The 8134-nt window shown below is 33.4% G+C and overlaps 1 pseudogene across 1 annotated transcript; it reads left to right on the top strand.

Annotated features, from left to right (window-relative positions):
* The first annotated feature begins 573 nt into the window (after positions 1–573).
* Positions 574–2902, top strand: LOC145027424 (protein NRT1/ PTR FAMILY 5.10-like; annotated as a pseudogene). Its single transcript, XR_013675347.1, has 4 exons — positions 574–823; positions 898–1115; positions 1283–1815; positions 1910–2902. The product of XR_013675347.1 is annotated as a protein NRT1/ PTR FAMILY 5.10-like (transcript).
* The last annotated feature ends 5232 nt before the right edge of the window (positions 2903–8134 follow it).

Here is an 8134-nt window from a genome sequence, read left to right as displayed (position 1 = left end):
TAAAAAGAAAAGTTGTGGAGTGTACTTTTCTGTTAAAATTGGGGTATCACAAATAATTTTTAGTGAACCATGATGATTTATTGCTTTAAAGTAAAAAAGAAAAGTTGTGGAGTGTACTTTTCTATTAGAATCGGGTGGTCCAAATTTAAAAAGATTGGACTTATTAAAAATAATACATAACCATAGGATCCATTATATTTACATAATTTTCTCCTTAAAAAAATAAAAAAATAAAAAATAACTATCATCATTTATAAGGAGACAAGGCTTTAGAGCATTAGGTATGGGCCCGTTGAGGTGGTGTTATAACAACTTATAACACCAAGAGGGAAATGGTGTTCATGGTGTTATGACTATGTTATGAGGAGGTTAAGAGGAGAAAAATAGAGAGAGAAGAAATATGCAGCCAATCAATGTTCTCGTTTCAATATGTCATAACGCCAACAAGATATGCCATAACACCAAAGAGGAAATGGTGTTCATGGTGTTATGACCATGTTATGAGATGCCACATCAGCAAAAACACAACTTCTCGTTGTCCATGCCATATACTCTTAAAAAACATAAAATATGACGCAATTTTGTAAGAAGACTAAACACCCTCTTAACAGTCATCTTTTAGACACTGAATAACAAACAACCAACGTATAAAGTGGAAAAGACTCCACCTACGTTGATATGGATGACAACGGCACCGACACCCACTCCACCGGAATCGAATCTCCGCTACTCATCAACTTCGTTGACGGCGTTGTCGACTATAGAGGACGTCCAGTTCTCAGATCAAAATCCGGTTGCTGGCGATCGGCATATTTTATCATTGGTAATGCTTAGCCTCTCAAAAACATTTCCAAAAACAGTAAAAAAAAAAAATCCAACCTCTTAATGTTCCTGCAGCCGTTGAAGTGGCAGAGAGATTTGCGTACTATGGCGTCAGTTCAAATTTAATCACATACTTGACCGGTCCCTTGGGGCAATCGACGGCCACCGCAGCCGAGAATGTCAACACGTGGGCTGGAACGGCGAGGCTTCTTCCTCTTCTTGCCGCTTTCATTGCTGATGCTTTTCTGGGTCGATACCTAATGATTATAATTGCTTCTCTGCTTTATGTCCTGGTTTTCATCTCTTCCTCATTAATTTCAATCATTTTTTACTTTTCCAACAATTGTGTTAAACTACATCAGCAGATAGTTCTACATTCAACAATTCGGAATAAATCATTAACTGTTTGCTCTGTTGATATCATTTTGATAATTAATTAATGTCTGATCACAATTGACAGGCGCTTGGGTTTCTGGCTCTTTCCACTTTTATTCCTTCAAACTGTGAAACCGCCAATGGCGGATCATCATGTTCTTCTCAACTCCAAGTCGTCATGTTCTTCATTTCACTGTATCTTGTCGCAATTGCCCAAGGTGGACACAAGCCCTGTGTTCAAGCTTTCGGGGCAGACCAGTTTGATGCAGATGATCCAGTAGAACGTAAAGCCAAGAGCTCATTCTTCAACTGGTGGTATTTTGGAATGTGTGCTGGCCCTACAGTCGGAATCTTTGTTCTTAGCTACATTCAAGATAACCTTAGTTGGGTTCTCGGATTTGGGATTCCTTGCATAATCATGGCTTTTGCCCTCATCGTATTCTTGATTGGAACCATAAATTACCGATTTGCAGCAAGAATCGAGGAGAAAAGTGCTTTTCTCAGAATTGGCCACGTGTTTGTTAAAGCAGCTAGGAATTGGAAAACTGCACCTTCAGTAATGTCTTCAGATGAGGAAGCTTTTGGAATCTTTGATCATCAACGTTCTAAACAATTCAGGTAACAGTACATTAACATTTAACACGTTATTCTTGAATTCCTCGTGTTTTTTTTTGGGGGGGGTTTAAATTATCTTTCATTTTTTATTTTTCAGATTTCTCGACAGAGCTTTGTTTAAGGGATCGAATGAAGATGGAACTGTTTGTAATATTGACGAAGTGGAAGAAGCAAAGGCAATTCTTAGACTAGTTCCAATATGGGTTAGTTGTTTAGGGTATGCAATTATATTAGCTCAAACTACCACCTTATTTACAAAACAAGGAACCACCATGGACAGGTCAATCGGGTCAAATTTCAAGATTCCAGCCGCCACACTACAATCTTTCATCGGTCTCTCGGTTATGATTCTAATTCCCATCTATGACACCATCTTGGTTCCTTTTACACGATCCATTACAAGGAAACCATCAGGTATAACCATGCTTCAGAGAATCGGAATTGGAATCCTCATTTCCATTGTTTCGATGGTGGTTGCAGCCGTTGTTGAGACAAAAAGACTCGAAACTGCTCGTGAGTATGGATTAATAGATGATCCAAATGCAACGATTCCAATGAAGATATGGTGGTTATTACCTCAATATCTATTGGCTGGAGCTGGTGATGTTTTTACGATGGTGGGTATACAGGAATTCTTCTATGACCAAGTGCCAAGTGATCTTAAGAGCATGGGCCTCGCACTTTACCTGAGTATCATAGGGATTGGTAGCTTCTTAAGCAGCTTTCTGATCTCGATTGTTGGGAAAATGACAGGTGGAAATGGTGAAGATGGTTGGATATCTGATAATGTGAATCGAGGGCATATTGATTACTTTTACTATCTTCTTGCGGGAATTAGTGTGGTGGCGTTTATGATGTACATTTATGTCGCAAGATCTTATGTTTATTATCGAGAAAGAGGCTTGTGATGTTGCTGAATTAAGTGCTTTGGGTTTCGATTTGGTTTGAATTGAAGTTGAGGCACGTAGCATGATATATTGTTGTAATGGTTGCATTGATCACGATTTATTTAATAGAAATAGTTTAAATATAGAACCCTTTAAATAACTATACTTATGGTTTAACTTATGAAATTTTATCTTTTTACCCAGGGCATTTAAGATCGATTGAAGTGAATACAATTTAACAGGATTGTTATATTATTATTTTATATTTTATAAAAATACTACCATCTATTACTTATAGTAAATTAAACTTTAAAAACATTCTACAAACATTTATTTTAAACTTACAAAAAATATATTTTTTTATTGAAAAGTTCAACGGGGATTAAAATTTATACTTGTTGGATAGCATCGTGTCATCTCATCTATACTATTGAACTCCATATTTGTTGGATATCATCATGTCATCCTATACTCTTGAGAGTAATTCTTTAAATGTCAATAAGCATTACATCTCATTAAACGTTTTTATTGATTGAACTTCATATTTGTTGGATACCACAGTATCATCATACTATTATTGAGAGTAATTCTTTGAATGTCAACTAAACATTACATCTCATTAAACTTTTTTATTTAACTATACATTGTGATGTTCTAACAACCCTACAAAGTTCTTTGATTTTACCAAAATACTTGTGGTACAACCTGTGACTAACTCATTTTTTAATCTAACATCTGATGGTCAATATTGGTAACAAAGCCAATAGAACTTTAAACTATATTTATAATTTCTACTATAAGGCATGGACATTCTATAAATTTCTCCCTATAAAATGATATCAAATTGAAATTTATGGTTAATTTGAAATTACCCATTATAAACTGGTTAATTTGAAATTACCCATTATAAAATGCAAATGTGTGGATATATATGAGACTAAAATGGTTAACAATGATACTATTAGAGATGTCAATATGGGCGGGTATACTATAACCACCATGAGTTATATTATTGATCTCTATAAGATTATCCGTAATACCCACCACTAACTAATATAGTGGTAGATGTCACACTATCACCACACTCCATACCACTAATCATAGGATACCTACCACTAAACACACAACTCCATCTTATTTTTTTTATTTAAATTTAATTCAAAAATATATTAAAACACAATAAAATATATTTTTTATTTAAATTTAATTCACAAACACAATAAAATATATTTTTTAAATTAGTTTATATTCAATGAAACAAAGATTATATTAATTTAAAACACACAACATAAAATAAAAAAGATAATAATTAAAAAAAAACATAAAAATGCAACCACAGACAACTTAAACTAATTTTTAACCCTTATTTTTAATGACTAAATTTTGGGAACTCTCTCAATTTTCGCCAAGATTTGACGTGTTTAAACGGCGTATGTTTTGTGTCTTCATATTGGTGCATGGTCACAACAAACAGGTCATATTCGTCAACATTGTTTATAACAAAGTTATAAATCTCATTGAATTTAAATCATTTTACCCTTATGTCACGAAACTTCGAACATATTTCATCAAGATTACGACTTTGGCAACCCATTAAATCATGAAAAACGTTTCCAACTTTTACCCAAAAATTAGGAGGTATTTTTGAATCTTCTGAAACATCTACCCATGCTAATGTTAAATTCTCTTCTTCATTTACTAACCAGTTCATCCTTTTAGGAGTTATTGGCTTTTAGTTTATGAAGCAAAAGAAGTGTGTGATTGTGAGAAGAAAATAAAAGAATTGTATGAGTAAAATGAATGAATAGGTATGGTATTTATAGAAGAGGTTTAATGTTATTTGAAAAGTAAAATTTAAAAAAAAAAATAATAAAAAAATAAAAAAAATTAAACCCTAAATATAGTCGTTACTCAACACTCAATCAAATTTTCCATTTGCATTCATTGTTCCGACCACGATTCCCCACGACCATGAACCACCACTTGCCATCGGGATGGTGTGCACAATCGTGGTTCGTGGCCAGCTAGACCAAGAACCCGTGATTGGGTCTTCTGAAACAGCTACACATGCTACTGCTAAGTTCTCTTCTTCATTTTCTGACGAATTCATCATTTTAGGAGCCATTGGCTTTGAGTTTATGAAGCAAAAGAAGTGTGTGATTGTGAGAAGAAGAGAAAAGAATTGTGTGATTAAAATGAATGAATAGGTGTGGTATTTACAGAAGAGGTTTAATGTTGTTTGAAAAGTAAATTACAAAAAAAAATTAAAAAAAAAAAATAAACCCTAAATATGGTCATTACTCAACACCCAATCATATTTTCCGTTTGCATTCGTTGTCCCAACCATGAACCACCACTTGCCACCGGGATGGTGTGCACGGTCTTGGTTGGCCAGCTAGACCACGAACCCGTCCGTTGCAACCATACCGGACGGCCTAATGAACTATCTCTATAACCGCCCGCATCTAGGTCAAGTATTAAAAATCCGTCCCCAACTCTATCTGCGGTGGGGATTCAAGGATTTTTTTCCCCATTATAAGTCATAGCAACCAAAACAAATCAAAGCTCGATCAAACTCGACTCATAAAACAGGAAAAAACAAAAACAAACAAAACACAAGCTCATATTGTGTCTGAACTCCTTAATAACTACTATAACAATATCTTTGAAAATGTTGGAAATGGAAAAAGTTTAATAAAAGCCACTTACAAATGCCAAAAAGAAACATGTGATGTCATAATGATTTATAATCAACTCCCTCTAATCTATTTGGTGTCGCTTAGAAATGTGGGTCTCAATAAAAATCAAGGAATAATAAGATGTAAATTACTAAACTTTAGCTTTTGTATATATTTAGTCGGTAAATTATGTTTGTGCTTAATATACTATTGAATTAACTGAAAATGTTCAAAAAATACCAATATTACCGGGTATAGTGGGGTTTGCCGCTTAACGACGTCTTTTCCTGCCAAACATGAGTTCTCCGGTCAAGTGTGATTTCTTCTGGTCATCATATTCGCCCAAGTATGAATTTTCAGGCTGAAGAACACAAACATCTAATCGATCTGCAAAAAATAAGACATAAATCACCATAAGAACACGAATGATGAATCTGTTGAAAAATCGAACTGTGAGGTAGCCTTATACCTGTCTTAGTCCATGGTTTTTAAATTCGGGCGGTTAATATCTTCATACTCGGCCAACTCGGGGATTTACTCCGTTAACTCAGAGTTGGGCATCGAGTATCCATCCGGTACGAAAATTGTTGCATCTCTAGCTACGAATAGTAGGTCCAAACTATGATGTTAAATAGATTTGTCAACGACCATGTTAATTATAGAGTACGTCCAATCCCTCGATCTAAATTTAGTTTATAGAGACTTGTAATTTTATTATCAGTAATATAGGCATTCGCCTCTCAAAATCGATCTCAAACTCATAAAAATAGTATTAATATTTGATGTTTTATGCAGGTATTAAAGTACTGGGGAGATGTGCTTTTATGGTATTAAGATAGACTATGTTTGTAATCAATCTTAATCATGGAAAAATTATATTGCTTTTCTTTTTATTCTAACTTATCCTAATAGACTACATTTTGTACATGTTAGTTGTTTGGTGAGCTTAAGCTTAGGTAAGCGTGATGTGGGTTAAGAGAGACGTAAGCTTTTTTCCAAATATGCAAAGAATTTTTTTTCGTCAGGATTGGTTGTTATATGTTGACGAAAGGCATGTGATTAAGATTGTAAAATGTTGGTGGCATCTATATAAAAGTCATCTACGTGGCACCCACAAATCCACAATTCGGGACTAGAAGTTTTACTATTTAAGAATTAATTTATAAAATATTTTTAAAGCAAACTAGAAAAGTGTCCCATTGCGGGGTCGGATTTAAATTAAGCGACTATAAAAAAAAGGCAATGGTACATAGCTTATTCATTTGAAAGAGAAACTTAATCTAATCAGCGAATGATTTTTTTTCAAATTCACGTTTGTGAATTGTGATTCTCTTATGGATTGATCCGATCATCAATGCCATATTGTCTTCCAAGGACAGGTCAGCCGATTTTGCCTCTTCAAGGATATTCTTCAGGGTTTTGTACTCTTCTTGTGCTAGTGTTGTGGAGATGATGTTGTAGGATTGGTCATCCATTATGAATCCTTCTTGGATCTTTGTCTAAGCTGCTGTAGCGCCAGCCAAATGTTTGGGTTTGTAATATAGCCCTTCATCTGTATAAGAAAAGTTGCACATTAGTAAGAAAAGGTGAAGTAAAATGGAAAACAAAATGGACAAGATCCACAGATGAAGGTATGTCAGTCAATAACCCAAACAAAAATACATTTTTTAAGCTATACACACAAAAAAAAATTGAACTACAATGCGTTTGTTTAAACTTTTGTAGTGAAGGAAAGTAGGATACAAATTAGGAAAATACAAAGAAAAAAAAATCAAAGTATGTTACTACCCCTTTATATGAAAAACCGACTGTCGGTTTTGCCATGTGAAGGTCCTTTTGCCCCTTCACTTCACATTTATGAATATGTACTGAATTAGTTATCCTTATGTGTTGTTAATTTCTTCTTCAAGTCAAATTTAAAAACATACTATCTTTTTAAATTTAAATTTCACTTATTTCTAACAATAATTCTAAAAAAGTGTTTTGGGAATTGAACTGTGAATGCATGATGCATATTAGTTAACATCCTTTAATTAAAATAAAATGGAAACTGAATATATATATATATATATATATATATATATATATATATATATATATATATATATATATATATATATATATGTGTGTGTGTGTGTGTTCCTGTGTAACACAACTGACAAGATTATTACAACTAAAGAGAAAATAAAAAGTAAAGCATCATAACTTATGGCCTGAGGTTGATATATTTAATAATCACATGTTCAATTAAATTAAGTGACAAATATTAGCAAATGTGAAGAAAAAAAGATAGTACCTTGAACCAAAAAAAAAAGTAGTCCCTTCTACACATACGGACAATATATCAAACAGCTTGTGTGCAATAAATCAAAGAAATTCAAGAAAACATGATATTACTTTGGGCAAAAGATTTGATTCTCAAACAGGTTGTTGTCATCTACTTCAACATTGTAAAGTATTATCTGTGGAAATATAGTCACATCCCTCTTCATTAGCACCTACAGTAAAAAGAAATAAAAGACGTATAAAATGACAACTGAAATACTTAAAAAAAAAAAAAAAAAAAAAAAAACTCAATAAAGATGTACTAAGACAAGAGACAAATGTAAATGGTAGACAAAGGCACAAGCAACCATGTTTGAGTTTATCTGATACGATATCGCATGGACCATGTTCGAGTGATCATTATCTTTTTATATGAATCATATGGATTTTTTTTACAGTTTATTACTTTTACAGTTTTAGAATGAGAGGCTA

The sequence above is a fragment of the Lactuca saligna genome, chromosome 1 (genome assembly GCF_052625555.1).
Source record: "Lactuca saligna cultivar CGN05327 chromosome 1, ASM5262555v1, whole genome shotgun sequence".
Classification (NCBI taxonomy): domain Eukaryota; kingdom Viridiplantae; phylum Streptophyta; class Magnoliopsida; order Asterales; family Asteraceae; genus Lactuca; species Lactuca saligna.
This window is presented reverse-complemented; position numbering and strand designations above follow the sequence as displayed.